General features: G+C 47.6%; 67 non-coding genes across 67 annotated transcripts; all 67 read right to left on the bottom strand.

Annotated features, from left to right (window-relative positions):
• Positions 1-49: 49 nt before the first annotated feature.
• Positions 50-123, bottom strand: trnat-agu (transfer RNA threonine (anticodon AGU)). The gene has a single exon. It is a non-coding gene; the product is annotated as a tRNA-Thr (tRNA).
• A 693-nt stretch (positions 124-816) lies between these two features.
• Positions 817-890, bottom strand: trnat-ugu (transfer RNA threonine (anticodon UGU)). The gene has a single exon. It is a non-coding gene; the product is annotated as a tRNA-Thr (tRNA).
• A 173-nt stretch (positions 891-1063) lies between these two features.
• trnat-agu (transfer RNA threonine (anticodon AGU)) lies at positions 1064-1137 on the bottom strand. The gene has a single exon. It is a non-coding gene; the product is annotated as a tRNA-Thr (tRNA).
• Positions 1138-1572: 435 nt separating this feature from the next.
• trnar-ucu (transfer RNA arginine (anticodon UCU)) lies at positions 1573-1662 on the bottom strand. Its single transcript is given in 2 exon segments — positions 1573-1608; positions 1626-1662. It is a non-coding gene; the product is annotated as a tRNA-Arg (tRNA).
• Positions 1663-1844: 182 nt separating this feature from the next.
• Positions 1845-1918, bottom strand: trnat-ugu (transfer RNA threonine (anticodon UGU)). Its single transcript has one exon. It is a non-coding gene; the product is annotated as a tRNA-Thr (tRNA).
• Positions 1919-2091: 173 nt separating this feature from the next.
• Positions 2092-2165, bottom strand: trnat-agu (transfer RNA threonine (anticodon AGU)). The gene has a single exon. It is a non-coding gene; the product is annotated as a tRNA-Thr (tRNA).
• Positions 2166-2839: 674 nt separating this feature from the next.
• On the bottom strand, positions 2840-2913 carry trnat-ugu (transfer RNA threonine (anticodon UGU)). Its single transcript has one exon. It is a non-coding gene; the product is annotated as a tRNA-Thr (tRNA).
• Positions 2914-3086: 173 nt separating this feature from the next.
• On the bottom strand, positions 3087-3160 carry trnat-agu (transfer RNA threonine (anticodon AGU)). The gene has a single exon. It is a non-coding gene; the product is annotated as a tRNA-Thr (tRNA).
• A 173-nt stretch (positions 3161-3333) lies between these two features.
• On the bottom strand, positions 3334-3407 carry trnat-cgu (transfer RNA threonine (anticodon CGU)). The gene has a single exon. It is a non-coding gene; the product is annotated as a tRNA-Thr (tRNA).
• A 670-nt stretch (positions 3408-4077) lies between these two features.
• Positions 4078-4151, bottom strand: trnat-ugu (transfer RNA threonine (anticodon UGU)). The gene has a single exon. It is a non-coding gene; the product is annotated as a tRNA-Thr (tRNA).
• Positions 4152-4324: 173 nt separating this feature from the next.
• On the bottom strand, positions 4325-4398 carry trnat-agu (transfer RNA threonine (anticodon AGU)). Its single transcript has one exon. It is a non-coding gene; the product is annotated as a tRNA-Thr (tRNA).
• Positions 4399-4833: 435 nt separating this feature from the next.
• On the bottom strand, positions 4834-4923 carry trnar-ucu (transfer RNA arginine (anticodon UCU)). The gene is given in 2 exon segments: positions 4834-4869; positions 4887-4923. It is a non-coding gene; the product is annotated as a tRNA-Arg (tRNA).
• A 182-nt stretch (positions 4924-5105) lies between these two features.
• trnat-ugu (transfer RNA threonine (anticodon UGU)) lies at positions 5106-5179 on the bottom strand. Its single transcript has one exon. It is a non-coding gene; the product is annotated as a tRNA-Thr (tRNA).
• Positions 5180-5352: 173 nt separating this feature from the next.
• Positions 5353-5426, bottom strand: trnat-agu (transfer RNA threonine (anticodon AGU)). Its single transcript has one exon. It is a non-coding gene; the product is annotated as a tRNA-Thr (tRNA).
• Positions 5427-5861: 435 nt separating this feature from the next.
• trnar-ucu (transfer RNA arginine (anticodon UCU)) lies at positions 5862-5951 on the bottom strand. The gene is given in 2 exon segments: positions 5862-5897; positions 5915-5951. It is a non-coding gene; the product is annotated as a tRNA-Arg (tRNA).
• Positions 5952-6133: 182 nt separating this feature from the next.
• Positions 6134-6207, bottom strand: trnat-ugu (transfer RNA threonine (anticodon UGU)). Its single transcript has one exon. It is a non-coding gene; the product is annotated as a tRNA-Thr (tRNA).
• Positions 6208-6380: 173 nt separating this feature from the next.
• On the bottom strand, positions 6381-6454 carry trnat-agu (transfer RNA threonine (anticodon AGU)). The gene has a single exon. It is a non-coding gene; the product is annotated as a tRNA-Thr (tRNA).
• A 693-nt stretch (positions 6455-7147) lies between these two features.
• Positions 7148-7221, bottom strand: trnat-ugu (transfer RNA threonine (anticodon UGU)). Its single transcript has one exon. It is a non-coding gene; the product is annotated as a tRNA-Thr (tRNA).
• Positions 7222-7394: 173 nt separating this feature from the next.
• Positions 7395-7468, bottom strand: trnat-agu (transfer RNA threonine (anticodon AGU)). The gene has a single exon. It is a non-coding gene; the product is annotated as a tRNA-Thr (tRNA).
• Positions 7469-8142: 674 nt separating this feature from the next.
• On the bottom strand, positions 8143-8216 carry trnat-ugu (transfer RNA threonine (anticodon UGU)). The gene has a single exon. It is a non-coding gene; the product is annotated as a tRNA-Thr (tRNA).
• A 173-nt stretch (positions 8217-8389) lies between these two features.
• trnat-agu (transfer RNA threonine (anticodon AGU)) lies at positions 8390-8463 on the bottom strand. Its single transcript has one exon. It is a non-coding gene; the product is annotated as a tRNA-Thr (tRNA).
• A 173-nt stretch (positions 8464-8636) lies between these two features.
• Positions 8637-8710, bottom strand: trnat-cgu (transfer RNA threonine (anticodon CGU)). The gene has a single exon. It is a non-coding gene; the product is annotated as a tRNA-Thr (tRNA).
• Positions 8711-9380: 670 nt separating this feature from the next.
• On the bottom strand, positions 9381-9454 carry trnat-ugu (transfer RNA threonine (anticodon UGU)). Its single transcript has one exon. It is a non-coding gene; the product is annotated as a tRNA-Thr (tRNA).
• Positions 9455-9627: 173 nt separating this feature from the next.
• Positions 9628-9701, bottom strand: trnat-agu (transfer RNA threonine (anticodon AGU)). The gene has a single exon. It is a non-coding gene; the product is annotated as a tRNA-Thr (tRNA).
• Positions 9702-9874: 173 nt separating this feature from the next.
• trnat-cgu (transfer RNA threonine (anticodon CGU)) lies at positions 9875-9948 on the bottom strand. Its single transcript has one exon. It is a non-coding gene; the product is annotated as a tRNA-Thr (tRNA).
• Positions 9949-10618: 670 nt separating this feature from the next.
• trnat-ugu (transfer RNA threonine (anticodon UGU)) lies at positions 10619-10692 on the bottom strand. The gene has a single exon. It is a non-coding gene; the product is annotated as a tRNA-Thr (tRNA).
• A 173-nt stretch (positions 10693-10865) lies between these two features.
• trnat-agu (transfer RNA threonine (anticodon AGU)) lies at positions 10866-10939 on the bottom strand. Its single transcript has one exon. It is a non-coding gene; the product is annotated as a tRNA-Thr (tRNA).
• Positions 10940-11638: 699 nt separating this feature from the next.
• trnat-ugu (transfer RNA threonine (anticodon UGU)) lies at positions 11639-11712 on the bottom strand. Its single transcript has one exon. It is a non-coding gene; the product is annotated as a tRNA-Thr (tRNA).
• Positions 11713-11885: 173 nt separating this feature from the next.
• trnat-agu (transfer RNA threonine (anticodon AGU)) lies at positions 11886-11959 on the bottom strand. The gene has a single exon. It is a non-coding gene; the product is annotated as a tRNA-Thr (tRNA).
• A 435-nt stretch (positions 11960-12394) lies between these two features.
• Positions 12395-12484, bottom strand: trnar-ucu (transfer RNA arginine (anticodon UCU)). Its single transcript is given in 2 exon segments — positions 12395-12430; positions 12448-12484. It is a non-coding gene; the product is annotated as a tRNA-Arg (tRNA).
• Positions 12485-12666: 182 nt separating this feature from the next.
• Positions 12667-12740, bottom strand: trnat-ugu (transfer RNA threonine (anticodon UGU)). The gene has a single exon. It is a non-coding gene; the product is annotated as a tRNA-Thr (tRNA).
• A 173-nt stretch (positions 12741-12913) lies between these two features.
• On the bottom strand, positions 12914-12987 carry trnat-agu (transfer RNA threonine (anticodon AGU)). The gene has a single exon. It is a non-coding gene; the product is annotated as a tRNA-Thr (tRNA).
• Positions 12988-13422: 435 nt separating this feature from the next.
• trnar-ucu (transfer RNA arginine (anticodon UCU)) lies at positions 13423-13512 on the bottom strand. Its single transcript is given in 2 exon segments — positions 13423-13458; positions 13476-13512. It is a non-coding gene; the product is annotated as a tRNA-Arg (tRNA).
• Positions 13513-13694: 182 nt separating this feature from the next.
• trnat-ugu (transfer RNA threonine (anticodon UGU)) lies at positions 13695-13768 on the bottom strand. The gene has a single exon. It is a non-coding gene; the product is annotated as a tRNA-Thr (tRNA).
• Positions 13769-13941: 173 nt separating this feature from the next.
• Positions 13942-14015, bottom strand: trnat-agu (transfer RNA threonine (anticodon AGU)). The gene has a single exon. It is a non-coding gene; the product is annotated as a tRNA-Thr (tRNA).
• A 693-nt stretch (positions 14016-14708) lies between these two features.
• On the bottom strand, positions 14709-14782 carry trnat-ugu (transfer RNA threonine (anticodon UGU)). Its single transcript has one exon. It is a non-coding gene; the product is annotated as a tRNA-Thr (tRNA).
• Positions 14783-14955: 173 nt separating this feature from the next.
• Positions 14956-15029, bottom strand: trnat-agu (transfer RNA threonine (anticodon AGU)). Its single transcript has one exon. It is a non-coding gene; the product is annotated as a tRNA-Thr (tRNA).
• A 435-nt stretch (positions 15030-15464) lies between these two features.
• Positions 15465-15554, bottom strand: trnar-ucu (transfer RNA arginine (anticodon UCU)). Its single transcript is given in 2 exon segments — positions 15465-15500; positions 15518-15554. It is a non-coding gene; the product is annotated as a tRNA-Arg (tRNA).
• Positions 15555-15736: 182 nt separating this feature from the next.
• Positions 15737-15810, bottom strand: trnat-ugu (transfer RNA threonine (anticodon UGU)). Its single transcript has one exon. It is a non-coding gene; the product is annotated as a tRNA-Thr (tRNA).
• A 173-nt stretch (positions 15811-15983) lies between these two features.
• On the bottom strand, positions 15984-16057 carry trnat-agu (transfer RNA threonine (anticodon AGU)). The gene has a single exon. It is a non-coding gene; the product is annotated as a tRNA-Thr (tRNA).
• A 435-nt stretch (positions 16058-16492) lies between these two features.
• On the bottom strand, positions 16493-16582 carry trnar-ucu (transfer RNA arginine (anticodon UCU)). Its single transcript is given in 2 exon segments — positions 16493-16528; positions 16546-16582. It is a non-coding gene; the product is annotated as a tRNA-Arg (tRNA).
• A 182-nt stretch (positions 16583-16764) lies between these two features.
• Positions 16765-16838, bottom strand: trnat-ugu (transfer RNA threonine (anticodon UGU)). Its single transcript has one exon. It is a non-coding gene; the product is annotated as a tRNA-Thr (tRNA).
• A 173-nt stretch (positions 16839-17011) lies between these two features.
• On the bottom strand, positions 17012-17085 carry trnat-agu (transfer RNA threonine (anticodon AGU)). Its single transcript has one exon. It is a non-coding gene; the product is annotated as a tRNA-Thr (tRNA).
• A 693-nt stretch (positions 17086-17778) lies between these two features.
• Positions 17779-17852, bottom strand: trnat-ugu (transfer RNA threonine (anticodon UGU)). The gene has a single exon. It is a non-coding gene; the product is annotated as a tRNA-Thr (tRNA).
• A 173-nt stretch (positions 17853-18025) lies between these two features.
• On the bottom strand, positions 18026-18099 carry trnat-agu (transfer RNA threonine (anticodon AGU)). The gene has a single exon. It is a non-coding gene; the product is annotated as a tRNA-Thr (tRNA).
• A 435-nt stretch (positions 18100-18534) lies between these two features.
• trnar-ucu (transfer RNA arginine (anticodon UCU)) lies at positions 18535-18624 on the bottom strand. The gene is given in 2 exon segments: positions 18535-18570; positions 18588-18624. It is a non-coding gene; the product is annotated as a tRNA-Arg (tRNA).
• A 182-nt stretch (positions 18625-18806) lies between these two features.
• trnat-ugu (transfer RNA threonine (anticodon UGU)) lies at positions 18807-18880 on the bottom strand. The gene has a single exon. It is a non-coding gene; the product is annotated as a tRNA-Thr (tRNA).
• Positions 18881-19053: 173 nt separating this feature from the next.
• trnat-agu (transfer RNA threonine (anticodon AGU)) lies at positions 19054-19127 on the bottom strand. Its single transcript has one exon. It is a non-coding gene; the product is annotated as a tRNA-Thr (tRNA).
• A 435-nt stretch (positions 19128-19562) lies between these two features.
• Positions 19563-19652, bottom strand: trnar-ucu (transfer RNA arginine (anticodon UCU)). The gene is given in 2 exon segments: positions 19563-19598; positions 19616-19652. It is a non-coding gene; the product is annotated as a tRNA-Arg (tRNA).
• A 182-nt stretch (positions 19653-19834) lies between these two features.
• Positions 19835-19908, bottom strand: trnat-ugu (transfer RNA threonine (anticodon UGU)). Its single transcript has one exon. It is a non-coding gene; the product is annotated as a tRNA-Thr (tRNA).
• A 173-nt stretch (positions 19909-20081) lies between these two features.
• On the bottom strand, positions 20082-20155 carry trnat-agu (transfer RNA threonine (anticodon AGU)). The gene has a single exon. It is a non-coding gene; the product is annotated as a tRNA-Thr (tRNA).
• A 693-nt stretch (positions 20156-20848) lies between these two features.
• On the bottom strand, positions 20849-20922 carry trnat-ugu (transfer RNA threonine (anticodon UGU)). The gene has a single exon. It is a non-coding gene; the product is annotated as a tRNA-Thr (tRNA).
• A 173-nt stretch (positions 20923-21095) lies between these two features.
• trnat-agu (transfer RNA threonine (anticodon AGU)) lies at positions 21096-21169 on the bottom strand. The gene has a single exon. It is a non-coding gene; the product is annotated as a tRNA-Thr (tRNA).
• A 674-nt stretch (positions 21170-21843) lies between these two features.
• trnat-ugu (transfer RNA threonine (anticodon UGU)) lies at positions 21844-21917 on the bottom strand. The gene has a single exon. It is a non-coding gene; the product is annotated as a tRNA-Thr (tRNA).
• Positions 21918-22090: 173 nt separating this feature from the next.
• trnat-agu (transfer RNA threonine (anticodon AGU)) lies at positions 22091-22164 on the bottom strand. Its single transcript has one exon. It is a non-coding gene; the product is annotated as a tRNA-Thr (tRNA).
• Positions 22165-22337: 173 nt separating this feature from the next.
• On the bottom strand, positions 22338-22411 carry trnat-cgu (transfer RNA threonine (anticodon CGU)). The gene has a single exon. It is a non-coding gene; the product is annotated as a tRNA-Thr (tRNA).
• A 670-nt stretch (positions 22412-23081) lies between these two features.
• trnat-ugu (transfer RNA threonine (anticodon UGU)) lies at positions 23082-23155 on the bottom strand. The gene has a single exon. It is a non-coding gene; the product is annotated as a tRNA-Thr (tRNA).
• A 173-nt stretch (positions 23156-23328) lies between these two features.
• On the bottom strand, positions 23329-23402 carry trnat-agu (transfer RNA threonine (anticodon AGU)). The gene has a single exon. It is a non-coding gene; the product is annotated as a tRNA-Thr (tRNA).
• Positions 23403-23837: 435 nt separating this feature from the next.
• trnar-ucu (transfer RNA arginine (anticodon UCU)) lies at positions 23838-23927 on the bottom strand. The gene is given in 2 exon segments: positions 23838-23873; positions 23891-23927. It is a non-coding gene; the product is annotated as a tRNA-Arg (tRNA).
• Positions 23928-24110: 183 nt separating this feature from the next.
• trnat-ugu (transfer RNA threonine (anticodon UGU)) lies at positions 24111-24184 on the bottom strand. The gene has a single exon. It is a non-coding gene; the product is annotated as a tRNA-Thr (tRNA).
• A 173-nt stretch (positions 24185-24357) lies between these two features.
• trnat-cgu (transfer RNA threonine (anticodon CGU)) lies at positions 24358-24431 on the bottom strand. The gene has a single exon. It is a non-coding gene; the product is annotated as a tRNA-Thr (tRNA).
• Positions 24432-24847: 416 nt separating this feature from the next.
• On the bottom strand, positions 24848-24937 carry trnar-ucu (transfer RNA arginine (anticodon UCU)). Its single transcript is given in 2 exon segments — positions 24848-24883; positions 24901-24937. It is a non-coding gene; the product is annotated as a tRNA-Arg (tRNA).
• Positions 24938-25120: 183 nt separating this feature from the next.
• Positions 25121-25194, bottom strand: trnat-ugu (transfer RNA threonine (anticodon UGU)). Its single transcript has one exon. It is a non-coding gene; the product is annotated as a tRNA-Thr (tRNA).
• A 173-nt stretch (positions 25195-25367) lies between these two features.
• On the bottom strand, positions 25368-25441 carry trnat-agu (transfer RNA threonine (anticodon AGU)). Its single transcript has one exon. It is a non-coding gene; the product is annotated as a tRNA-Thr (tRNA).
• Positions 25442-25876: 435 nt separating this feature from the next.
• trnar-ucu (transfer RNA arginine (anticodon UCU)) lies at positions 25877-25966 on the bottom strand. The gene is given in 2 exon segments: positions 25877-25912; positions 25930-25966. It is a non-coding gene; the product is annotated as a tRNA-Arg (tRNA).
• Positions 25967-26149: 183 nt separating this feature from the next.
• trnat-ugu (transfer RNA threonine (anticodon UGU)) lies at positions 26150-26223 on the bottom strand. The gene has a single exon. It is a non-coding gene; the product is annotated as a tRNA-Thr (tRNA).
• Positions 26224-26396: 173 nt separating this feature from the next.
• Positions 26397-26470, bottom strand: trnat-agu (transfer RNA threonine (anticodon AGU)). The gene has a single exon. It is a non-coding gene; the product is annotated as a tRNA-Thr (tRNA).
• Between the last annotated feature and the right edge of the window lie 443 nt (positions 26471-26913).

Here is a 26913-nt window from a genome sequence, read left to right as displayed (position 1 = left end):
AAAGAATTACGAGGGTTCAAGGCCTTGCGAAACAGAAGGGCACAGTCAAAGGCACCGCTGGGATTCGAACCCAGGATCTCCTGTTTACTAGACAGGCGCTTTAACCAACTAAGCCACAGCGCCTGCCAGCCTGTGCACAAAAAAGATGCAAATCGTGGACCAGGCCTTGGACAGCATAAACTAGTTTGTTGACAACTGCGTGGGGGGTGGCCAGCCAGCCTCTGTGATTATTGGCCAACCATGTTCAGCTGGACTCATAGAACCCACATCAAACATGTTTATGGAGCTCCAGTCACAAGAGCTGCAAAGACCATCTAAGCAGCGGGAAGAGAAAGGAAGTCTGGCACCACTCTGTGGTGACTGCCAGTCCTTGTGTGCAAGAGCCAAGAGGTTTTGGTAAGCAAATGTAGTAGTAAACAAAACAGACAACATTTTGAAGCCTTTCAACTACATTGACATTATTTGAAATGAACACGTTGAGAACAAGAGGCCTCAAAAGCTTTCTGTTAACTGAGGGCAACACTGTACAGTATGGGGTTGACAAAACGGCTAAAGGGACTCGAACCCACAACCTTTGCATGTCCTCATATTGCAATCTAGAAATCCAATGCGCTATCCATTGCGCCAGAGAACCCACATGATTGTGTGGTTGGGCCACTTGATGGTTTTTCATCTGGGCATTCCCAACACTGTAATGCTTTTCACTCTGCGGGCAGAAAAGACAGGCGCTCTAGCCTCTGCACAATTTAAACTGAATTCAAAGTCTCAAGGCTCTCTGTCCAAGAACAATCCCAAAGAACAAAGTCAGCTGGATAGAGGCACCGTTGGGATTCGAACCCAGGACCTCCTGTTTACAAGACAGGCGCTTTGACCAACTAAGCCACGGCGCTTTGATGCTATGATTTGTTATCCTGGGACACTGTCCTTCAACAACAGCTCAGGGATGGTTTGCAAGTGGAAGAAATTGCAAAGCAAGCCTCAGTTTCACCGTTTGTGGTCAGTTATCAGAAAAGCAAAGAATTACGAGGGTTCAAGGCCTTGCGAAACAGAAGGGCACAGTCAAAGGCACCGCTGGGATTCGAACCCAGGATCTCCTGTTTACTAGACAGGCGCTTTAACCAACTAAGCCACAGCGCCTGCCAGCCTGTGCACAAAAAAGATGCAAATCGTGGACCAGGCCTTGGACAGCATAAACTAGTTTGTTGACAACTGCGTGGGGGGTGGCCAGCCAGCCTCTGTGATTATTGGCCAACCATGTTCAGCTGGACTCCTAGAACCCACATCAAACATGTTTATGGAGCTCCATTCACAAGAGCTGCAAAGACCATCTAAGCAGCGGGAAGAGAAAGGAAGTCTGGCACCACTCTGTGGTGACTGCCAGTCCTTGTGTGCAAGAGCCAAGAGGTTTTGGTAAGCAAATGTAGTAGTAAACAAAATAGACAACATTTTGAAGCCTTTCAACTACATTGACATTATTTGAAATGAACACGTTGAGAACAAGAGGCCTCAAAAGCTTTCTGTTAACTGAGGGCAACACTGTACAGTATGGGGTTGACAAAAGGGCTAAAGGTACGACTCTGGTGGGACTCGAACCCACAACCTTTGAATGTCCTCATTTTGCAATCTAGAAGTCCAATGCGCTATCCATTGCGCCACAGAGCCCACATGGTTATGTGGTTGGGCCACTTGATGGTTTTTCATCTGGGCATTTCCAACACTGTAATGCTTTTCACTCTGCGGGCAGAAAAGACAGGTGCTCTAGCCTCTGCACAATTTAAACTGGATTCAAGGTATCAAGGCTCTCTGTCCAAGAACAATCCCAAAGAGCAAAGTCAGCTGGATAGAGGCACAGCTGGGATACGAACACAGGATCTCCTGTTTACAAGACAGGCGCTTTGACCAACTAAGCCACAGCGCCTTGATGCTATGATTTGTTATCTTGGGACACTGTCCTTCAACAACAGCTCAGGGATTGTTTGCAAGTGGAAGCAATTGCAAAGGAAGCCTCAGTTTCACCGTTTGTGGTCAGTTCTCAGAAAAGCAAAGAATTGCGAGGGTTCAAGGCCTTGCGAAACAGAAGGGCACAGTCAAAGGCACCGCTGGGATTCGAACCCAGGATCTCCTGTTTACTAGACAGGCGCTTTAACCAACTAAGCCACAGCGCCTGCCAGCCTGTGCACAAAAAAGATGCAAATCGTGGACCAGGACTTGGACAGCATAAACTATGGGGTGGCCAGCCAGCCTCTGTGATTATTGGCCAACCATGTTCAGCAGGACTCCTAGAACCCACAACAAACATGTTTATGGAGCTCCATGCACAAGAGCTGCAAAGACCATCTAAGCAGCGGGAAGAGAAAGGAAGTCTGGCACCACTCTGTGGTGACTGCCAGTCCTTGTGTGCAAGAGCCAAGAGATTTTGGTAAGCAAATGTAGTAGTAAACAAAACAGACAACATTTTGAAGCCTTTCAACTACATTGACATTATTTGAAATGAACACGTTGAGAACAAGAGGCCTCAAAAGCTTTCTGTTAACTGAGGGCAACACTGTACAGTATGGGGTTGACAAAAGGGCTAAAGGGACTCGAACCCACGACCTTTGAATGTCCTAATTTTGCAATCTAGAAGTCCAATGCGCTATCCATTGCGCCAGAGAACCCACATGACTGTGTGGTTGGGCCACTTGATGGTTTTTCATCTGGGCATTTCCAACACTGTAATGCTTTTCACTCTGCGGGCAGAAAAGACAGGTGCTCTAGCCTCTGCACAATTTAAACTGGATTCAAAGTCTCAAGGCTCTCTGTCCAAGAACAATCCCAAAGAGCAAAGTCAGCTGGATAGAGGCACCGCTGGGATTCGAACCCAGGATCTCCTGTTTACAAGACAGGCGCTTTGACCAGCTAAGCCACGGCGCCTTGATGCCAAGATCTGTTATCTTGGGACACTGTCCTTCAACAACAGCTCAGGGATGGTTTGCAAGTGGAAGAAATTGCAAAGCAAGCCTCAGTTTCACCGTTTGTGGTCAGTTCTCAGAAAAGCAAAGAATTGCGAGGGTTCAAGGCCTTGCGAAACAGAAGGGCACAGTCAAAGGCACCGCTGGGATTCGAACCCAGGATCTCCTGTTTACTAGACAGGCGCTTTGACCAACTAAGCCACGGCGCCTTGATGCTATGATTTGTTATCTTGGGACACTGTCCTTCAACAACAGCTCAGGGATGGTTTGCAAGTGGAAACAATTGCAAAGGAAGCCTCAGTTTCACCGTTTGTGGTCAGTTCTCAGAAAAGCAAAGAATTGCGAGGGTTCAAGGCCTTGCGAAACAGAAGGGCACAGTCAAAGGCACTGCTGGGATTCGAACCCAGGATCTCCTGTTAACGAGACCGGCGCTTTAACCAACTAAGCCACAGCGCCTGCCTGTGCACAAAAAAGATGCAAATCGTGGACCAGGCCTTGGACAGCATAAACTGTGGGGTGGCCAGCCAGCCTCTGTGATTATTGGCCAACCATGTTCAGCAGGACTCCTAGAACCCACAACAAACATGTTTATGGAGCTCCATGCACAAGAGCTGCAAAGACCATCTAAGCATCGGGAAGAGAAAGGAAGTCTGGCACCACTCTGTGGTGACTGCCAGTCCTTGTGTGCAAGAGCCAAGAGATTTTGGTAAGCAAATGTAGTAGTAAACAAAACAGACAACATTTTGAAGCCTTTCAACTACATTGACATTATTTGAAATGAACACGTTGAGAACAAGAGGCCTCAAAAGCTTTCTGTTAACTGAGGGCAACACTGTACAGTATGGGGTTGACAAAACGGCTAAAGGGACTCGAACCCACAACCTTTGCATGTCCTCATATTGCAATCTAGAAATCCAATGCGCTATCCATTGCGCCAGAGAACCCACATGATTGTGTGGTTGGGCCACTTGATGGTTTTTCATCTGGGCATTCCCAACACTGTAATGCTTTTCACTCTGCGGGCAGAAAAGACAGGCGCTCTAGCCTCTGCACAATTTAAACTGAATTCAAAGTCTCAAGGCTCTCTGTCCAAGAACAATCCCAAAGAACAAAGTCAGCTGGATAGAGGCACCGTTGGGATTCGAACCCAGGACCTCCTGTTTACAAGACAGGCGCTTTGACCAACTAAGCCACGGCGCTTTGATGCTATGATTTGTTATCCTGGGACACTGTCCTTCAACAACAGCTCAGGGATGGTTTGCAAGTGGAAGAAATTGCAAAGCAAGCCTCAGTTTCACCGTTTGTGGTCAGTTATCAGAAAAGCAAAGAATTACGAGGGTTCAAGGCCTTGCGAAACAGAAGGGCACAGTCAAAGGCACAGCTGGGATTCGAACCCAGGATCTCCTGTTTACTAGACAGGCGCTTTAACCAACTAAGCCACAGCGCCTGCCAGCCTGTGCACAAAAAAGATGCAAATCGTGGACCAGGCCTTGGACAGCATAAACTAGTTTGTTGACAACTGCGTGGGGGGTGGCCAGCCAGCCTCTGTGATTATTGGCCAACCATGTTCAGCTGGACTCCTAGAACCCACATCAAACATGTTTATGGAGCTCCATTCACAAGAGCTGCAAAGACCATCTAAGCAGCGGGAAGAGAAAGGAAGTCTGGCACCACTCTGTGGTGACTGCCAGTCCTTGTGTGCAAGAGCCAAGAGGTTTTGGTAAGCAAATGTAGTAGTAAACAAAACAGACAACATTTTGAAGCCTTTCAACTACATTGACATTATTTGAAATGAACACGTTGAGAACAAGAGGCCTCAAAAGCTTTCTGTTAACTGAGGGCAACACTGTACAGTATGGGGTTGACAAAAGGGCTAAAGGTACGACTCTGGTGGGACTCGAACCCACAACCTTTGAATGCCCTCATTTTGCAATCTAGAAGTCCAATGCGCTATCCATTGCGCCACAGAGCCCACATGATTATGTGGTTGGGCCACTTGATGGTTTTTCATCTGGGCATTTCCAACAATGTAATGCTTTTCACTCTGCGGGCAGAAAAGACAGGTGCTCTAGCCTCTGCACAATTTAAACTGGATTCAAGGTCTCAAGGCTCTCTGTCCAAGAACAATCCCAAAGAGCAAAGCTAGCTGGATAGAGGCACCGCTGGGATTCGAACCCAGGATCTCCTGTTTACAAGACAGGCGCTTTGACCAACTAAGCCACGGCGCCTTGATGCTATGATTTGTTATCTTGGGACACTGTCCTTCAACAACAGCTCAGGGATGGTTTGCAAGTGGAAGCAATTGCAAAGGAAGCCTCAGTTTCACCGTTTGTGGTCAGTTCTCAGAAAAGCAAAGAATTGCGAGGGTTCAAGGCCTTGCGAAACAGAAGGGCACAGTCAAAGGCACCACTGGGATTCGAACCCAGGATCTCCTGTTTACTAGACAGGCGCTTTAACCAACTAAGCCACAGCGCCTGCCAGCCTGTGCACAAAAAAGATGCAAATCGTGGACCAGGCCTTGGACAGCATAAACTAGTTTGTTGACAACTGCGTGGGGGGTGGCCAGCCAGCCTCTGTGATTATTGGCCAACCATGTTCAGCTGGACTCCTAGAACCCACATCAAACATGTTTATGGAGCTCCATTCACAAGAGCTGCAAAGACCATCTAAGCAGTGGGAAGAGAAAGGAAGTCTGGCACCACTCTGTGGTGACTGCCAGTCCTTGTGTGCAAGAGCCAAGAGGTTTTGGTAAGCAAATGTAGTAGTAAACAAAACAGACAACATTTTGAAGCCTTTCAACTACATTGACATTATTTGAAGTGAACACGTTGAGAACAAGAGGCCTCAAAAGCTTTCTGTTAACTGAGGGCAACACTGTACAGTATGGGGTTGACAAAAGGGCTAAAGGTACGACTCTGGTGGGACTCGAACCCACAACCTTTGAATGTCCTCATTTTGCAATCTAGAAGTCCAATGCGCTATCCATTGCGCCACAGAGCCCACATGATTATGTGGTTGGGCCACTTGATGGTTTTTCATCTGGGCATTTCCAACACTGTAATGCTTTTCACTCTGCGGGCAGAAAAGACAGGTGCTCTAGCCTCTGCACAATTTAAACTGGATTCAAGGTATCAAGGCTCTCTGTCCAAGAACAATCCCAAAGAGCAAAGTCAGCTGGATAGAGGCACAGCTGGGATACGAACCCAGGATCTCCTGTTTACAAGACAGGCGCTTTGACCAACTAAGCCACAGCGCCTTGATGCTATGATTTGTTATCTTGGGACACTGTCCTTCAACAACAGCTCAGGGATGGTTTGCAAGTGGAAGCAATTGCAAAGGAAGCCTCAGTTTCACCGTTTGTGGTCAGTTCTCAGAAAAGCAAAGAATTGCGAGGGTTCAAGGCCTTGCGAAACAGAAGGGCACATTCAAAGGCACCGCTGGGATTCGAACCCAGGATCTCCTGTTTACTAGACAGGCGCTTTAACCAACTAAGCCACAGCGCCTGCCAGCCTGTGCACAAAAAAGATGCAAATCGTGGACCAGGCCTTGGACAGCATAAACTAGTTTGTTGACAACTGCGTGGGGGGTGGCCAGCCAGCCTCTGTGATTATTGGCCAACCATGTTCAGCTGGACTCCTAGAACCCACATCAAACATGTTTATGGAGCTCCATTCACAAGAGCTGCAAAGACCATCTAAGCAGCGGGAAGAGAAAGGAAGTCTGGCACCACTCTGTGGTGACTGCCAGTCCTTGTGTGCAAGAGCCAAGAGGTTTTGGTAAGCAAATGTAGTAGTAAACAAAACAGACAACATTTTGAAGCCTTTCAACTACATTGACATTATTTGAAATGAACACGTTGAGAACAAGAGGCCTCAAAAGCTTTCTGTTAACTGAGGGCAACACTGTACAGTATGGGGTTGACAAAACGGCTAAAGGGACTCGAACCCACAACCTTTGCATGTCCTCATATTGCAATCTAGAAATCCAATGCGCTATCCATTGCGCCAGAGAACCCACATGATTGTGTGGTTGGGCCACTTGATGGTTTTTCATCTGGGCATTCCCAACACTGTAATGCTTTTCACTCTGCGGGCAGAAAAGACAGGCGCTCTAGCCTCTGCACAATTTAAACTGAATTCAAAGTCTCAAGGCTCTCTGTCCAAGAACAATCCCAAAGAACAAAGTCAGCTGGATAGAGGCACCGTTGGGATTCGAACCCAGGACCTCCTGTTTACAAGACAGGCGCTTTGACCAACTAAGCCACGGCGCTTTGATGCTATGATTTGTTATCCTGGGACACTGTCCTTCAACAACAGCTCAGGGATGGTTTGCAAGTGGAAGAAATTGCAAAGCAAGCCTCAGTTTCACCGTTTGTGGTCAGTTATCAGAAAAGCAAAGAATTACGAGGGTTCAAGGCCTTGCGAAACAGAAGGGCACAGTCAAAGGCACCGCTGGGATTCGAACCCAGGATCTCCTGTTTACTAGACAGGCGCTTTAACCAACTAAGCCACAGCGCCTGCCAGCCTGTGCACAAAAAAGATGCAAATCGTGGACCAGGACTTGGACAGCATAAACTATGGGGTGGCCAGCCAGCCTCTGTGATTATTGGCCAACCATGTTCAGCAGGACTCCTAGAACCCACAACAAACATGTTTATGGAGCTCCATGCACAAGAGCTGCAAAGACCATCTAAGCAGCGGGAAGAGAAAGGAAGTCTGGCACCACTCTGTGGTGACTGCCAGTCCTTGTGTGCAAGAGCCAAGAGATTTTGGTAAGCAAATGTAGTAGTAAACAAAACAGACAACATTTTGAAGCCTTTCAACTACATTGACATTATTTGAAATGAACAAGTTGAGAACAAGAGGCCTCAAAAGCTTTCTGTTAATTGAGGGCAACACTGTACAGTATGGGGTTGACAAAAGGGCTAAAGGGACTCGAACCCACGACCTTTGAATGTCCTAATTTTGCAATCTAGAAGTCCAATGCGCTATCCATTGCGCCAGAGAACCCACATGACTGTGTGGTTGGGCCACTTGATGGTTTTTCATCTGGGCATTTCCAACACTGTAATGCTTTTCACTCTGCGGGCAGAAAAGACAGGTGCTCTAGCCTCTGCACAATTTAAACTGGATTCAAAGTCTCAAGGCTCTCTGTCCAAGAACAATCCCAAAGAGCAAAGTCAGCTGGATAGAGGCACCGCTGGGATTCGAACCCAGGATCTCCTGTTTACAAGACAGGCGCTTTGACCAGCTAAGCCACGGCGCCTTGATGCCAAGATCTGTTATCTTGGGACACTGTCCTTCAACAACAGCTCAGGGATGGTTTGCAAGTGGAAGAAATTGCAAAGCAAGCCTCAGTTTCACCGTTTGTGGTCAGTTCTCAGAAAAGCAAAGAATTGCGAGGGTTCAAGGCCTTGCGAAACAGAAGGGCACAGTCAAAGGCACCGCTGGGATTCGAACCCAGGATCTCCTGTTTACTAGACAGGCGCTTTGACCAACTAAGCCACGGCGCCTTGATGCTATGATTTGTTATCTTGGGACACTGTCCTTCAACAACAGCTCAGGGATGGTTTGCAAGTGGAAACAATTGCAAAGGAAGCCTCAGTTTCACCGTTTGTGGTCAGTTCTCAGAAAAGCAAAGAATTGCGAGGGTTCAAGGCCTTGCGAAACAGAAGGGCACAGTCAAAGGCACTGCTGGGATTCGAACCCAGGATCTCCTGTTAACGAGACCGGCGCTTTAACCAACTAAGCCACAGCGCCTGCCTGTGCACAAAAAAGATGCAAATCGTGGACCAGGCCTTGGACAGCATAAACTGTGGGGTGGCCAGCCAGCCTCTGTGATTATTGGCCAACCATGTTCAGCAGGACTCCTAGAACCCACAACAAACATGTTTATGGAGCTCCATGCACAAGAGCTGCAAAGACCATCTAAGCAGCGGGAAGAGAAAGGAAGTCTGGCACCACTCTGTGGTGACTGCCAGTCCTTGTGTGCAAGAGCCAAGAGATTTTGGTAAGCAAATGTAGTAGTAAACAAAACAGACAACATTTTGAAGCCTTTCAACTACATTGACATTATTTGAAATGAACACGTTGAGAACAAGAGGCCTCAAAAGCTTTCTGTTAACTGAGGGCAACACTGTACAGTATGGGGTTGACAAAAGGGCTAAAGGGACTCGAACCCACGACCTTTGAATGTCCTAATTTTGCAATCTAGAAGTCCAATGCGCTATCCATTGCGCCAGAGAACCCACATGACTGTGTGGTTGGGCCACTTGATGGTTTTTCATCTGGGCATTTCCAACACTGTAATGCTTTTCACTCTGCGGGCAGAAAAGACAGGTGCTCTAGCCTCTGCACAATTTAAACTGGATTCAAAGTCTCAAGGCTCTCTGTCCAAGAACAATCCCAAAGAGCAAAGTCAGCTGGATAGAGGCACCGCTGGGATTCGAACCCAGGATCTCCTGTTTACAAGACAGGCGCTTTGACCAGCTAAGCCACGGCGCCTTGATGCCAAGATCTGTTATCTTGGGACACTGTCCTTCAACAACAGCTCAGGGATGGTTTGCAAGTGGAAGAAATTGCAAAGCAAGCCTCAGTTTCACCGTTTGTGGTCAGTTCTCAGAAAAGCAAAGAATTGCGAGGGTTCAAGGCCTTGCGAAACAGAAGGGCACAGTCAAAGGCACCGCTGGGATTCGAACCCAGGATCTCCTGTTTACTAGACAGGCGCTTTGACCAACTAAGCCACGGCGCCTTGATGCTATGATTTGTTATCTTGGGACACTGTCCTTCAACAACAGCTCAGGGATGGTTTGCAAGTGGAAACAATTGCAAAGGAAGCCTCAGTTTCACCGTTTGTGGTCAGTTCTCAGAAAAGCAAAGAATTGCGAGGGTTCAAGGCCTTGCGAAACAGAAGGGCACAGTCAAAGGCACTGCTGGGATTCGAACCCAGGATCTCCTGTTAACGAGACCGGCGCTTTAACCAACTAAGCCACAGCGCCTGCCTGTGCACAAAAAAGATGCAAATCGTGGACCAGGCCTTGGACAGCATAAACTGTGGGGTGGCCAGCCAGCCTCTGTGATTATTGGCCAACCATGTTCAGCAGGACTCCTAGAACCCACAACAAACATGTTTATGGAGCTCCATGCACAAGAGCTGCAAAGACCATCTAAGCATCGGGAAGAGAAAGGAAGTCTGGCACCACTCTGTGGTGACTGCCAGTCCTTGTGTGCAAGAGCCAAGAGATTTTGGTAAGCAAATGTAGTAGTAAACAAAACAGACAACATTTTGAAGCCTTTCAACTACATTGACATTATTTGAAATGAACACGTTGAGAACAAGAGGCCTCAAAAGCTTTCTGTTAACTGAGGGCAACACTGTACAGTATGGGGTTGACAAAACGGCTAAAGGGACTCGAACCCACAACCTTTGCATGTCCTCATATTGCAATCTAGAAATCCAATGCGCTATCCATTGCGCCAGAGAACCCACATGATTGTGTGGTTGGGCCACTTGATGGTTTTTCATCTGGGCATTCCCAACACTGTAATGCTTTTCACTCTGCGGGCAGAAAAGACAGGCGCTCTAGCCTCTGCACAATTTAAACTGAATTCAAAGTCTCAAGGCTCTCTGTCCAAGAACAATCCCAAAGAACAAAGTCAGCTGGATAGAGGCACCGTTGGGATTCGAACCCAGGACCTCCTGTTTACAAGACAGGCGCTTTGACCAACTAAGCCACGGCGCTTTGATGCTATGATTTGTTATCCTGGGACACTGTCCTTCAACAACAGCTCAGGGATGGTTTGCAAGTGGAAGAAATTGCAAAGCAAGCCTCAGTTTCACCGTTTGTGGTCAGTTATCAGAAAAGCAAAGAATTACGAGGGTTCAAGGCCTTGCGAAACAGAAGGGCACAGTCAAAGGCACCGCTGGGATTCGAACCCAGGATCTCCTGTTTACTAGACAGGCGCTTTAACCAACTAAGCCACAGCGCCTGCCAGCCTGTGCACAAAAAGATGCAAATCGTGGACCAGGCCTTGGACAGCATAAACTAGTTTGTTGACAACTGCGTGGGGGGTGGCCAGCCAGCCTCTGTGATTATTGGCCAACCATGTTCAGCTGGACTCCTAGAACCCACATCAAACATGTTTATGGAGCTCCATTCACAAGAGCTGCAAAGACCATCTAAGCAGCGGGAAGAGAAAGGAAGTCTGGCACCACTCTGTGGTGACTGCCAGTCCTTGTGTGCAAGAGCCAAGAGATTTTGGTAAGCAAATGTAGTAGTAAACAAAACAGACAACATTTTGAAGCCTTTCAACTACATTGACATTATTTGAAATGAACACGTTGAGAACAAGAGGCCTCAAAAGCTTTCTGTTAACTGAGGGCAACACTGTACAGTATGGGGTTGACAAAACGGCTAAAGGTACGACTCTGGTGGGACTCGAACCCACAACCTTTGAATGCCCTCATTTTGCAATCTAGAAGTCCAATGCGCTATCAATTGCGCCAGAGAACCCACATGATTGTGTGGTTGGGCCACTTGATGGTTTTTCATCTGGGCATTCCCAACACTGTAATGCTTTTCACTCTGCGGGCAGAAAAGACAGGTGCTCTAGCCTCTGCACAATTTAAACTGAATTCAAAGTCTCTCTGTCCAAGAACAATCCCAAAGAACAAAGTCAGCTGGATAGAGGCACCGTTGGGATTCGAACCCAGGACCTCCTGTTTACAAGACAGGCGCTTTGACCAACTAAGCCACGGCGCCTTGATGCTATGATTTGTTATCTTGGGACACTGTCCTTCAACAACAGCTCAGGGATGGTTTGCAAGTGGAAGAAATTGCAAAGCAAGCCTCAGTTTCACCGTTTGTGGTCAGTTCTCAGAAAAGCAAAGAATTGCGAGGGTTCAAGGCCTTGCGAAACAGAAGGGCACAGTCAAAGGCACCACTGGGATTCGAACCCAGGATCTCCTGTTTACTAGACAGGCGCTTTAACCAACTAAGCCACAGCGCCTGCCAGCCTGTGCACAAAAAAGATGCAAATCGTGGACCAGGCCTTGGACAGCATAAACTAGTTTGTTGACAACTGCGTGGGGGGTGGCCAGCCAGCCTCTGTGATTATTGGCCAACCATGTTCAGCTGGACTCCTAGAACCCACATCAAACATGTTTATGGAGCTCCATTCACAAGAGCTGCAAAGACCATCTAAGCAGCGGGAAGAGAAAGGAAGTCTGGCACCACTCTGTGGTGACTGCCAGTCCTTGTGTGCAAGAGCCAAGAGGTTTTGGTAAGCAAATGTAGTAGTAAACAAAACAGACAACATTTTGAAGCCTTTCAACTACATTGACATTATTTGAAATGAACACGTTGAGAACAAGAGGCCTCAAAAGCTTTCTGTTAACTGAGGGCAACACTGTACAGTATGGGGTTGACAAAAGGGCTAAAGGTACGACTCTGGTGGGACTCGAACCCACAACCTTTGAATGCCCTCATTTTGCAATCTAGAAGTCCAATGCGCTAACCATTGCGCCACAGAGCCCACATGATTATGTGGTTGGGCCACTTGATGGTTTTTCATCTGGGCATTTCCAACAATGTAATGCTTTTCACTCTGCGGGCAGAAAAGACAGGTGCTCTAGCCTCTGCACAATTTAAACTGGATTCAAGGTCTCAAGGCTCTCTGTCCAAGAACAATCCCAAAGAGCAAAGCTAGCTGGATAGAGGCACCGCTGGGATTCGAACCCAGGATCTCCTGTTTACAAGACAGGCGCTTTGACCAACTAAGCCACGGCGCCTTGATGCTATGATTTGTTATCTTGGGACACTGTCCTTCAACAACAGCTCAGGGATGGTTTGCAAGTGGAAGCAATTGCAAAGGAAGCCTCAGTTTCACCGTTTGTGGTCAGTTCTCAGAAAAGCAAAGAATTGCAAGGGTTCAAGGCCTTGCGAAACAGAAGGGCACAGTCAAAGGCACCACTGGGATTCGAACCCAGGATCTCCTGTTTACTAGACAGGCGCTTTAACCAACTAAGCCACAGCGCCTGCCAGCCTGTGCACAAAAAAGATGCAAATCGTGGACCAGGCCTTGGACAGCATAAACTAGTTTGTTGACAACTGCGTGGGGGGTGGCCAGCCAGCCTCTGTGATTATTGGCCAACCATGTTCAGCTGGACTCCTAGAACCCACATCAAACATGTTTATGGAGCTCCATTCACAAGAGCTGCAAAGACCATCTAAGCAGTGGGAAGAGAAAGGAAGTCTGGCACCACTCTGTGGTGACTGCCAGTCCTTGTGTGCAAGAGCCAAGAGGTTTTGGTAAGCAAATGTAGTAGTAAACAAAACAGACAACATTTTGAAGCCTTTCAACTACATTGACATTATTTGAAGTGAACACGTTGAGAACAAGAGGCCTCAAAAGCTTTCTGTTAACTGAGGGCAACACTGTACAGTATGGGGTTGACAAAAGGGCTAAAGGTACGACTCTGGTGGGACTCGAACCCACAACCTTTGAATGTCCTCATTTTGCAATCTAGAAGTCCAATGCGCTATCCATTGCGCCACAGAGCCCACATGATTATGTGGTTGGGCCACTTGATGGTTTTTCATCTGGGCATTTCCAACACTGTAATGCTTTTCACTCTGCGGGCAGAAAAGACAGGTGCTCTAGCCTCTGCACAATTTAAACTGGATTCAAGGTATCAAGGCTCTCTGTCCAAGAACAATCCCAAAGAGCAAAGTCAGCTGGATAGAGGCACAGCTGGGATACGAACCCAGGATCTCCTGTTTACAAGACAGGCGCTTTGACCAACTAAGCCACAGCGCCTTGATGCTATGATTTGTTATCTTGGGACACTGTCCTTCAACAACAGCTCAGGGATGGTTTGCAAGTGGAAGCAATTGCAAAGGAAGCCTCAGTTTCACCGTTTGTGGTCAGTTCTCAGAAAAGCAAAGAATTGCGAGGGTTCAAGGCCTTGCGAAACAGAAGGGCACATTCAAAGGCACCGCTGGGATTCGAACCCAGGATCTCCTGTTTACTAGACAGGCGCTTTAACCAACTAAGCCACAGCGCCTGCCAGCCTGTGCACAAAAAAGATGCAAATCGTGGACCAGGCCTTGGACAGCATAAACTAGTTTGTTGACAACTGCGTGGGGGGTGGCCAGCCAGCCTCTGTGATTATTGGCCAACCATGTTCAGCTGGACTCCTAGAACCCACATCAAACATGTTTATGGAGCTCCATTCACAAGAGCTGCAAAGACCATCTAAGCAGCGGGAAGAGAAAGGAAGTCTGGCACCACTCTGTGGTGACTGCCAGTCCTTGTGTGCAAGAGCCAAGAGGTTTTGGTAAGCAAATGTAGTAGTAAACAAAACAGACAACATTTTGAAGCCTTTCAACTACATTGACATTATTTGAAATGAACACGTTGAGAACAAGAGGCCTCAAAAGCTTTCTGTTAACTGAGGGCAACACTGTACAGTATGGGGTTGACAAAACGGCTAAAGGGACTCGAACCCACAACCTTTGCATGTCCTCATATTGCAATCTAGAAATCCAATGCGCTATCCATTGCGCCAGAGAACCCACATGATTGTGTGGTTGGGCCACTTGATGGTTTTTCATCTGGGCATTCCCAACACTGTAATGCTTTTCACTCTGCGGGCAGAAAAGACAGGCGCTCTAGCCTCTGCACAATTTAAACTGAATTCAAAGTCTCAAGGCTCTCTGTCCAAGAACAATCCCAAAGAACAAAGTCAGCTGGATAGAGGCACCGTTGGGATTCGAACCCAGGACCTCCTGTTTACAAGACAGGCGCTTTGACCAACTAAGCCACGGCGCTTTGATGCTATGATTTGTTATCCTGGGACACTGTCCTTCAACAACAGCTCAGGGATGGTTTGCAAGTGGAAGAAATTGCAAAGCAAGCCTCAGTTTCACCGTTTGTGGTCAGTTATCAGAAAAGCAAAGAATTACGAGGGTTCAAGGCCTTGCGAAACAGAAGGGCACAGTCAAAGGCACCGCTGGGATTCGAACCCAGGATCTCCTGTTTACTAGACAGGCGCTTTAACCAACTAAGCCACAGCGCCTGCCAGCCTGTGCACAAAAAAGATGCAAATCGTGGACCAGGCCTTGGACAGCATAAACTAGTTTGTTGACAACTGCGTGGGGGGTGGCCAGCCAGCCTCTGTGATTATTGGCCAACCATGTTCAGCTGGACTCCTAGAACCCACATCAAACATGTTTATGGAGCTCCATTCACAAGAGCTGCAAAGACCATCTAAGCAGCGGGAAGAGAAAGGAAGTCTGGCACCACTCTGTGGTGACTGCCAGTCCTTGTGTGCAAGAGCCAAGAGGTTTTGGTAAGCAAATGTAGTAGTAAACAAAACAGACAACATTTTGAAGCCTTTCAACTATATTGACATTATTTGAAATGAACACGTTGAGAACAAGAGGCCTCAAAAGCTTTCTGTTAACTGAGGGCAACACTGTACAGTATGGGGTTGACAAAAGGGCTAAAGGTACGACTCTGGTGGGACTCGAACCCACAACCTTTGAATGCCCTCATTTTGCAATCTAGAAGTCCAATGCGCTATCCATTGCGCCACAGAGCCCACATGATTATGTGGTTGGGCCACTTGATGGTTTTTCATCTGGGCATTTCCAACAATGTAATGCTTTTCACTCTGCGGGCAGAAAAGACAGGTGCTCTAGCCTCTGCACAATTTAAACTGGATTCAAGGTCTCAAGGCTCTCTGTCCAAGAACAATCCCAAAGAGCAAAGCTAGCTGGATAGAGGCACCGCTGGGATTCGAACCCAGGATCTCCTGTTTACAAGACAGGCGCTTTGACCAACTAAGCCACGGCGCCTTGATGCTATGATTTGTTATCTTGGGACACTGTCCTTCAACAACAGCTCAGGGATGGTTTGCAAGTGGAAGCAATTGCAAAGGAAGCCTCAGTTTCACCGTTTGTGGTCAGTTCTCAGAAAAGCAAAGAATTGCGAGGGTTCAAGGCCTTGCGAAACAGAAGGGCACAGTCAAAGGCACCACTGGGATTCGAACCCAGGATCTCCTGTTTACTAGACAGGCGCTTTAACCAACTAAGCCACAGCGCCTGCCAGCCTGTGCACAAAAAAGATGCAAATCGTGGACCAGGCCTTGGACAGCATAAACTAGTTTGTTGACAACTGCGTGGGGGGTGGCCAGCCAGCCTCTGTGATTATTGGCCAACCATGTTCAGCTGGACTCCTAGAACCCACATCAAACATGTTTATGGAGCTCCATTCACAAGAGCTGCAAAGACCATCTAAGCAGTGGGAAGAGAAAGGAAGTCTGGCACCACTCTGTGGTGACTGCCAGTCCTTGTGTGCAAGAGCCAAGAGGTTTTGGTAAGCAAATGTAGTAGTAAACAAAACAGACAACATTTTGAAGCCTTTCAACTACATTGACATTATTTGAAGTGAACACGTTGAGAACAAGAGGCCTCAAAAGCTTTCTGTTAACTGAGGGCAACACTGTACAGTATGGGGTTGACAAAAGGGCTAAAGGTACGACTCTGGTGGGACTCGAACCCACAACCTTTGAATGTCCTCATTTTGCAATCTAGAAGTCCAATGCGCTATCCATTGCGCCACAGAGCCCACATGATTATGTGGTTGGGCCACTTGATGGTTTTTCATCTGGGCATTTCCAACACTGTAATGCTTTTCACTCTGCGGGCAGAAAAGACAGGTGCTCTAGCCTCTGCACAATTTAAACTGGATTCAAGGTATCAAGGCTCTCTGTCCAAGAACAATCCCAAAGAGCAAAGTCAGCTGGATAGAGGCACAGCTGGGATACGAACCCAGGATCTCCTGTTTACAAGACAGGCGCTTTGACCAACTAAGCCACAGCGCCTTGATGCTATGATTTGTTATCTTGGGACACTGTCCTTCAACAACAGCTCAGGGATGGTTTGCAAGTGGAAGCAATTGCAAAGGAAGCCTCAGTTTCACCGTTTGTGGTCAGTTCTCAGAAAAGCAAAGAATTGCGAGGGTTCAAGGCCTTGCGAAACAGAAGGGCACATTCAAAGGCACCGCTGGGATTCGAACCCAGGATCTCCTGTTTACTAGACAGGCGCTTTAACCAACTAAGCCACAGCGCCTGCCAGCCTGTGCACAAAAAAGATGCAAATCGTGGACCAGGCCTTGGACAGCATAAACTAGTTTGTTGACAACTGCGTGGGGGGTGGCCAGCCAGCCTCTGTGATTATTGGCCAACCATGTTCAGCTGGACTCCTAGAACCCACATCAAACATGTTTATGGAGCTCCATTCACAAGAGCTGCAAAGACCATCTAAGCAGCGGGAAGAGAAAGGAAGTCTGGCACCACTCTGTGGTGACTGCCAGTCCTTGTGTGCAAGAGCCAAGAGGTTTTGGTAAGCAAATGTAGTAGTAAACAAAACAGACAACATTTTGAAGCCTTTCAACTACATTGACATTATTTGAAATGAACACGTTGAGAACAAGAGGCCTCAAAAGCTTTCTGTTAACTGAGGGCAACACTGTACAGTATGGGGTTGACAAAACGGCTAAAGGGACTCGAACCCACAACCTTTGCATGTCCTCATATTGCAATCTAGAAATCCAATGCGCTATCCATTGCGCCAGAGAACCCACATGATTGTGTGGTTGGGCCACTTGATGGTTTTTCATCTGGGCATTCCCAACACTGTAATGCTTTTCACTCTGCGGGCAGAAAAGACAGGCGCTCTAGCCTCTGCACAATTTAAACTGAATTCAAAGTCTCAAGGCTCTCTGTCCAAGAACAATCCCAAAGAACAAAGTCAGCTGGATAGAGGCACCGTTGGGATTCGAACCCAGGACCTCCTGTTTACAAGACAGGCGCTTTGACCAACTAAGCCACGGCGCTTTGATGCTATGATTTGTTATCCTGGGACACTGTCCTTCAACAACAGCTCAGGGATGGTTTGCAAGTGGAAGAAATTGCAAAGCAAGCCTCAGTTTCACCGTTTGTGGTCAGTTATCAGAAAAGCAAAGAATTACGAGGGTTCAAGGCCTTGCGAAACAGAAGGGCACAGTCAAAGGCACCGCTGGGATTCGAACCCAGGATCTCCTGTTTACTAGACAGGCGCTTTAACCAACTAAGCCACAGCGCCTGCCAGCCTGTGCACAAAAAAGATGCAAATCGTGGACCAGGCCTTGGACAGCATAAACTAGTTTGTTGACAACTGCGTGGGGGGTGGCCAGCCAGCCTCTGTGATTATTGGCCAACCATGTTCAGCTGGACTCCTAGAACCCACATCAAACATGTTTATGGAGCTCCATTCACAAGAGCTGCAAAGACCATCTAAGCAGCGGGAAGAGAAAGGAAGTCTGGCACCACTCTGTGGTGACTGCCAGTCCTTGTGTGCAAGAGCCAAGAGGTTTTGGTAAGCAAATGTAGTAGTAAACAAAACAGACAACATTTTGAAGCCTTTCAACTACATTGACATTATTTGAAATGAACACGTTGAGAACAAGAGGCCTCAAAAGCTTTCTGTTAACTGAGGGCAACACTGTACAGTATGGGGTTGACAAAAGGGCTAAAGGTACGACTCTGGTGGGACTCGAACCCACAACCTTTGAATGCCCTCATTTTGCAATCTAGAAGTCCAATGCGCTATCCATTGCGCCACAGAGCCCACATGATTATGTGGTTGGGCCACTTGATGGTTTTTCATCTGGGCATTTCCAACAATGTAATGCTTTTCACTCTGCGGGCAGAAAAGACAGGTGCTCTAGCCTCTGCACAATTTAAACTGGATTCAAGGTCTCAAGGCTCTCTGTCCAAGAACAATCCCAAAGAGCAAAGCTAGCTGGATAGAGGCACCGCTGGGATTCGAACCCAGGATCTCCTGTTTACAAGACAGGCGCTTTGACCAACTAAGCCACGGCGCCTTGATGCTATGATTTGTTATCTTGGGACACTGTCCTTCAACAACAGCTCAGGGATGGTTTGCAAGTGGAAGCAATTGCAAAGGAAGCCTCAGTTTCACCGTTTGTGGTCAGTTCTCAGAAAAGCAAAGAATTGCGAGGGTTCAAGGCCTTGCGAAACAGAAGGGCACAGTCAAAGGCACCACTGGGATTCGAACCCAGGATCTCCTGTTTACTAGACAGGCGCTTTAACCAACTAAGCCACAGCGCCTGCCAGCCTGTGCACAAAAAAGATGCAAATCGTGGACCAGGCCTTGGACAGCATAAACTAGTTTGTTGACAACTGCGTGGGGGGTGGCCAGCCAGCCTCTGTGATTATTGGCCAACCATGTTCAGCTGGACTCCTAGAACCCACATCAAACATGTTTATGGAGCTCCATTCACAAGAGCTGCAAAGACCATCTAAGCAGTGGGAAGAGAAAGGAAGTCTGGCACCACTCTGTGGTGACTGCCAGTCCTTGTGTGCAAGAGCCAAGAGGTTTTGGTAAGCAAATGTAGTAGTAAACAAAACAGACAACATTTTGAAGCCTTTCAACTACATTGACATTATTTGAAGTGAACACGTTGAGAACAAGAGGCCTCAAAAGCTTTCTGTTAACTGAGGGCAACACTGTACAGTATGGGGTTGACAAAAGGGCTAAAGGTACGACTCTGGTGGGACTCGAACCCACAACCTTTGAATGTCCTCATTTTGCAATCTAGAAGTCCAATGCGCTATCCATTGCGCCACAGAGCCCACATGATTATGTGGTTGGGCCACTTGATGGTTTTTCATCTGGGCATTTCCAACACTGTAATGCTTTTCACTCTGCGGGCAGAAAAGACAGGTGCTCTAGCCTCTGCACAATTTAAACTGGATTCAAGGTATCAAGGCTCTCTGTCCAAGCACAATCCCAAAGAGCAAAGTCAGCTGGATAGAGGCACAGCTGGGATACGAACCCAGGATCTCCTGTTTACAAGACAGGCGCTTTGACCAACTAAGCCACAGCGCCTTGATGCTATGATTTGTTATCTTGGGACACTGTCCTTCAACAACAGCTCAGGGATGGTTTGCAAGTGGAAGCAATTGCAAAGGAAGCCTCAGTTTCACCGTTTGTGGTCAGTTCTCAGAAAAGCAAAGAATTGCGAGGGTTCAAGGCCTTGCGAAACAGAAGGGCACATTCAAAGGCACCGCTGGGATTCGAACCCAGGATCTCCTGTTTACTAGACAGGCGCTTTAACCAACTAAGCCACAGCGCCTGCCAGCCTGTGCACAAAAAAGATGCAAATCGTGGACCAGGCCTTGGACAGCATAAACTAGTTTGTTGACAACTGCGTGGGGGGTGGCCAGCCAGCCTCTGTGATTATTGGCCAACCATGTTCAGCTGGACTCCTAGAACCCACATCAAACATGTTTATGGAGCTCCATTCACAAGAGCTGCAAAGACCATCTAAGCAGCGGGAAGAGAAAGGAAGTCTGGCACCACTCTGTGGTGACTGCCAGTCCTTGTGTGCAAGAGCCAAGAGGTTTTGGTAAGCAAATGTAGTAGTAAACAAAACAGACAACATTTTGAAGCCTTTCAACTACATTGACATTATTTGAAATGAACACGTTGAGAACAAGAGGCCTCAAAAGCTTTCTGTTAACTGAGGGCAACACTGTACAGTATGGGGTTGACAAAACGGCTAAAGGGACTCGAACCCACAACCTTTGCATGTCCTCATATTGCAATCTAGAAATCCAATGCGCTATCCATTGCGCCAGAGAACCCACATGATTGTGTGGTTGGGCCACTTGATGGTTTTTCATCTGGGCATTCCCAACACTGTAATGCTTTTCACTCTGCGGGCAGAAAAGACAGGCGCTCTAGCCTCTGCACAATTTAAACTGAATTCAAAGTCTCAAGGCTCTCTGTCCAAGAACAATCCCAAAGAACAAAGTCAGCTGGATAGAGGCACCGTTGGGATTCGAACCCAGGACCTCCTGTTTACAAGACAGGCGCTTTGACCAACTAAGCCACGGCGCTTTGATGCTATGATTTGTTATCCTGGGACACTGTCCTTCAACAACAGCTCAGGGATGGTTTGCAAGTGGAAGAAATTGCAAAGCAAGCCTCAGTTTCACCGTTTGTGGTCAGTTATCAGAAAAGCAAAGAATTACGAGGGTTCAAGGCCTTGCGAAACAGAAGGGCACAGTCAAAGGCACCGCTGGGATTCGAACCCAGGATCTCCTGTTTACTAGACAGGCGCTTTAACCAACTAAGCCACAGCGCCTGCCAGCCTGTGCACAAAAAAGATGCAAATCGTGGACCAGGACTTGGACAGCATAAACTATGGGGTGGCCAGCCAGCCTCTGTGATTATTGGCCAACCATGTTCAGCAGGACTCCTAGAACCCACAACAAACATGTTTATGGAGCTCCATGCACAAGAGCTGCAAAGACCATCTAAGCAGCGGGAAGAGAAAGGAAGTCTGGCACCACTCTGTGGTGACTGCCAGTCCTTGTGTGCAAGAGCCAAGAGATTTTGGTAAGCAAATGTAGTAGTAAACAAAACAGACAACATTTTGAAGCCTTTCAACTACATTGACATTATTTGAAATGAACACGTTGAGAACAAGAGGCCTCAAAAGCTTTCTGTTAATTGAGGGCAACACTGTACAGTATGGGGTTGACAAAAGGGCTAAAGGGACTCGAACCCACGACCTTTGAATGTCCTAATTTTGCAATCTAGAAGTCCAATGCGCTATCCATTGCGCCAGAGAACCCACATGACTGTGTGGTTGGGCCACTTGATGGTTTTTCATCTGGGCATTTCCAACACTGTAATGCTTTTCACTCTGCGGGCAGAAAAGACAGGTGCTCTAGCCTCTGCACAATTTAAACTGGATTCAAAGTCTCAAGGCTCTCTGTCCAAGAACAATCCCAAAGAGCAAAGTCAGCTGGATAGAGGCACCGCTGGGATTCGAACCCAGGATCTCCTGTTTACAAGACAGGCGCTTTGACCAGCTAAGCCACGGCGCCTTGATGCCAAGATCTGTTATCTTGGGACACTGTCCTTCAACAACAGCTCAGGGATGGTTTGCAAGTGGAAGAAATTGCAAAGCAAGCCTCAGTTTCACCGTTTGTGGTCAGTTCTCAGAAAAGCAAAGAATTGCGAGGGTTCAAGGCCTTGCGAAACAGAAGGGCACAGTCAAAGGCACCGCTGGGATTCGAACCCAGGATCTCCTGTTTACTAGACAGGCGCTTTGACCAACTAAGCCACGGCGCCTTGATGCTATGATTTGTTATCTTGGGACACTGTCCTTCAACAACAGCTCAGGGATGGTTTGCAAGTGGAAACAATTGCAAAGGAAGCCTCAGTTTCACCGTTTGTGGTCAGTTCTCAGAAAAGCAAAGAATTGCGAGGGTTCAAGGCCTTGCGAAACAGAAGGGCACAGTCAAAGGCACTGCTGGGATTCGAACCCAGGATCTCCTGTTAACGAGACCGGCGCTTTAACCAACTAAGCCACAGCGCCTGCCTGTGCACAAAAAAGATGCAAATCGTGGACCAGGCCTTGGACAGCATAAACTGTGGGGTGGCCAGCCAGCCTCTGTGATTATTGGCCAACCATGTTCAGCAGGACTCCTAGAACCCACAACAAACATGTTTATGGAGCTCCATGCACAAGAGCTGCAAAGACCATCTAAGCATCGGGAAGAGAAAGGAAGTCTGGCACCACTCTGTGGTGACTGCCAGTCCTTGTGTGCAAGAGCCAAGAGATTTTGGTAAGCAAATGTAGTAGTAAACAAAACAGACAACATTTTGAAGCCTTTCAACTACATTGACATTATTTGAAATGAACACGTTGAGAACAAGAGGCCTCAAAAGCTTTCTGTTAACTGAGGGCAACACTGTACAGTATGGGGTTGACAAAACGGCTAAAGGGACTCGAACCCACAACCTTTGCATGTCCTCATATTGCAATCTAGAAATCCAATGCGCTATCCATTGCGCCAGAGAACCCACATGATTGTGTGGTTGGGCCACTTGATGGTTTTTCATCTGGGCATTCCCAACACTGTAATGCTTTTCACTCTGCGGGCAGAAAAGACAGGCGCTCTAGCCTCTGCACAATTTAAACTGAATTCAAAGTCTCAAGGCTCTCTGTCCAAGAACAATCCCAAAGAGCAAAGCTAGCTGGATAGAGGCACCGCTGGGATTCGAACCCAGGATCTCCTGTTTACAAGACAGGCGCTTTGACCAACTAAGCCACGGCACCTTGATGCTATGATTTGTTATCTTGGGACACTGTCCTTCAACAACAGCTCAGGGATGGTTTGCAAGTGGAAGCAATTGCAAAGGAAGCCTCAGTTTCACCGTTTGTGGTCAGTTCTCAGAAAAGCAAAGAATTGCGAGGGTTCAAGGCCTTGCGAAACAGAAGGGCACAGTCAAAGGCACCACTGGGATTCGAACCCAGGATCTCCTGTTTACTAGACAGGCGCTTTAACCAACTAAGCCACAGCGCCTGCCAGCCTGTGCACAAAAAAGATGCAAATCGTGGACCAGGCCTTGGACAGCATAAACTAGTTTGTTGACAACTGCGTGGGGGGTGGCCAGCCAGCCTCTGTGATTATTGGCCAACCATGTTCAGCTGGACTCCTAGAACCCACATCAAACATGTTTATGGAGCTCCATTCACAAGAGCTGCAAAGACCATCTAAGCAGCGGGAAGAGAAAGGAAGTCTGGCACCACTCTGTGGTGACTGCCAGTCCTTGTGTGCAAGAGCCAAGAGGTTTTGGTAAGCAAATGTAGTAGTAAACAAAACAGACAACATTTTGAAGCCTTTCAACTACATTGACATTATTTGAAATGAACACGTTGAGAACAAGAGGCCTCAAAAGCTTTCTGTTAACTGAGGGCAACACTGTACAGTATGGGGTTGACAAAAGGGCTAAAGGTACGACTCTGGTGGGACTCGAACCCACAACCTTTGAATGTCCTCATTTTGCAATCTAGAAGTCCAATGCGCTATCCATTGCGCCACAGAGCCCACATGATTATGTGGTTGGGCCACTTGATGGTTTTTCATCTGGGCATTTCCAACACTGTAATGCTTTTCACTCTGCGGGCAGAAAAGACAGGTGCTCTAGCCTCTGCACAAATTTAAACTGGATTCAAGGTCTCAAGGCTCTCTGTCCAAAAACAATCCCAAAGAGCAAAGTCAGCTGGATAGAGGCACCGCTGGGATTCGAACCCAGGATCTCCTGTTTACAAGACAGGCGCTTTGACCAACTAAGCCACGGCGCCTTGATGCTATGATTTGTTATCTTGGGACACTGTCCTTCAACAACAGCTCAGGGATGGTTTGCAAGTGGAAACAATTGCAAAGGAAGCCTCAGTTTCACAGTTTGCGGTCAGTTCTCAGAAAAGCAAAGAATTGCAAGGGTTCAAGGCCTTGCGAAACAGAAGGGCACAGTCAAAGGCACCGCTGGGATTTGAACCCAGGATCTCCTGTTTACGAGACAGGCGCTTTAACCAACTAAGCCACAGCGCCTGCCAGCATGTGCACAAAAAAGATGCAAATCGTGGACCAGGCCTTGGACAGCATAAACTATGGGGTGGCCAGCCAGCCTCTGTGATTATTGGCCAACCATGTTCAGCAGGACTCCTAGAACCCACAACAAACATGTTTATGGAGCTCCATTCACAACAGCTGCAAAGACCATCTAAGCAGCGGGAAGAGAAAGGAAGTCTGGCACCACTCTGTGGTGACTGCCAGTCCATGTGTGCAAGAGCCAAGAGGTTTTGGTAAGCAAATGTAGTAGTAAACAAAACAGACAACATTTTGAAGCCTTTCAACTACATTGACATTATTTGAAATGAACACGTTGAGAACAAGAGGCCTCAAAAGCTTTCTGTTAACTGAGGGCAACACTGTACAGTATGGGGTTGACAAAAGGGCTAAAGGTACGACTCTGGTGGGACTCGAACCCACAACCTTTGAATGTCCTCATTTTGCAATCTAGAAGTCCAATGCGCTATCCATTGCGCCACAGAGCCCACATGATTATGTGGTTGGGCCACTTGATGGTTTTTCATCTGGGCATTTCCAACACTGTAATGCTTTTCACTCTGCGGGCAGAAAAGACAGGTGCTCTAGCCTCTGCACAAATTTAAACTGGATTCAAGGTCTCAAGGCTCTCTGTCCAAGAACAATCCCAAAGAGCAAAGTCAGCTGGATAGAGGCACCGCTGGGATTCGAACCCAGGATCTCCTGTTTACAAGACAGGCGCTTTGACCAACTAAGCCACGGCGCCTTGATGCTATGATTTGTTATCTTGGGACACTGTCCTTCAACAACAGCTCAGGGATGGTTTGCAAGTGGAAACAATTGCAAAGGAAGCCTCAGTTTCACCGTTTGTGGTCAGTTCTCAGAAAAGCAAAGAATTGCGAGGGTTCAAGGCCTTGCGAAACAGAAGGGCACAGTCAAAGGCACCACTGGGATTCGAACCCAGGATCTCCTGTTTACTAGACAGGCGCTTTAACCAACTAAGCCACAGCGCCTGCCAGCCTGTGCACAAAAAAGATGCAAATCGTGGACCAGGCCTTGGACAGCATAAACTAGTTTGTTGACAACTGCGTGGGGGGTGGCCAGCCAGCCTCTGTGATTATTGGCCAACCATGTTCAGCTGGACTCCTAGAACCCACATCAAACATGTTTATGGAGCTCCATTCACAAGAGCTGCAAAGACCATCTAAGCAGCGGGAAGAGAAAGGAAGTCTGGCACCACTCTGTGGTGACTGCCAGTCCTTGTGTGCAAGAGCCAAGAGGTTTTGGTAAGCAAATGTAGTAGTAAACAAAACAGACAACATTTTGAAGCCTTTCAACTACATTGACATTATTTGAAATGAACACGTTGAGAACAAGAGGCCTCAAAAGCTTTCTGTTAACTGAGGGCAACACTGTACAGTATGGGGTTGACAAAAGGGCTAAAGGTACGACTCTGGTGGGACTCGAACCCACAACCTTTGAATGTCCTCATTTTGCAATCTAGAAGTCCAATGCGCTATCCATTGCGCCACAGAGCCCACATGATTATGTGGTTGGGCCACTTGATGGTTTTTCATCTGGGCATTTCCAACACTGTAATGCTTTTCACTCTGCGGGCAGAAAAGACAGGTGCTCTAGCCTCTGCACAAATTTAAACTGGATTCAAGGTCTCAAGGCTCTCTGTCCAAGAACAATCCCAAAGAGCAAAGTCAGCTGGATAGAGGCACCGCTGGGATTCGAACCCAGGATCTCCTGTTTACAAGACAGGCGCTTTGACCAACTAAGCCACGGCGCCTTGATGCTATGATTTGTTATCTTGGGACACTGTCCTTCAACAACAGCTCAGGGATGGTTTGCAAGTGGAAACAATTGCAAAGGAAGCCTCAGTTTCACCGTTTGTGGTCAGTTCTCAGAAAAGCAAAGAATTGCGAGGGTTCAAGGCCTTGCGAAACAGAAGGGCACAGTCAAAGGCACCACTGGGATTCGAACCCAGGATCTCCTGTTTACTAGACAGGCGCTTTAACCAACTAAGCCACAGCGCCTGCCAGCCTGTGCACAAAAAAGATGCAAATCGTGGACCAGGCCTTGGACAGCATAAACTAGTTTGTTGACAACTGCGTGGGGGGTGGCCAGCCAGCCTCTGTGATTATTGGCCAACCATGTTCAGCTGGACTCCTAGAACCCACATCAAACATGTTTATGGAGCTCCATTCACAAGAGCTGCAAAGACCATCTAAGCAGCGGGAAGAGAAAGGAAGTCTGGCACCACTCTGTGGTGACTGCCAGTCCTTGTGTGCAAGAGCCAAGAGGTTTTGGTAAGCAAATGTAGTAGTAAACAAAACAGACAACATTTTGAAGCCTTTCAACTACATTGACATTATTTGAAATGAACACGTTGAGAACAAGAGGCCTCAAAAGCTTTCTGTTAACTGAGGGCAACACTGTACAGTATGGGGTTGACAAAAGGGCTAAAGGTACGACTCTG

The sequence above is a fragment of the Pimephales promelas genome, chromosome 16, assembly GCF_988280905.1.
Source record: "Pimephales promelas chromosome 16, fPimPro1.hap1.1, whole genome shotgun sequence".
Classification (NCBI taxonomy): domain Eukaryota; kingdom Metazoa; phylum Chordata; class Actinopteri; order Cypriniformes; family Leuciscidae; genus Pimephales; species Pimephales promelas.
The sequence above is the reverse complement of the archived record's forward strand: the minus strand, read 5'-3'. Positions and strand labels throughout refer to the sequence as shown.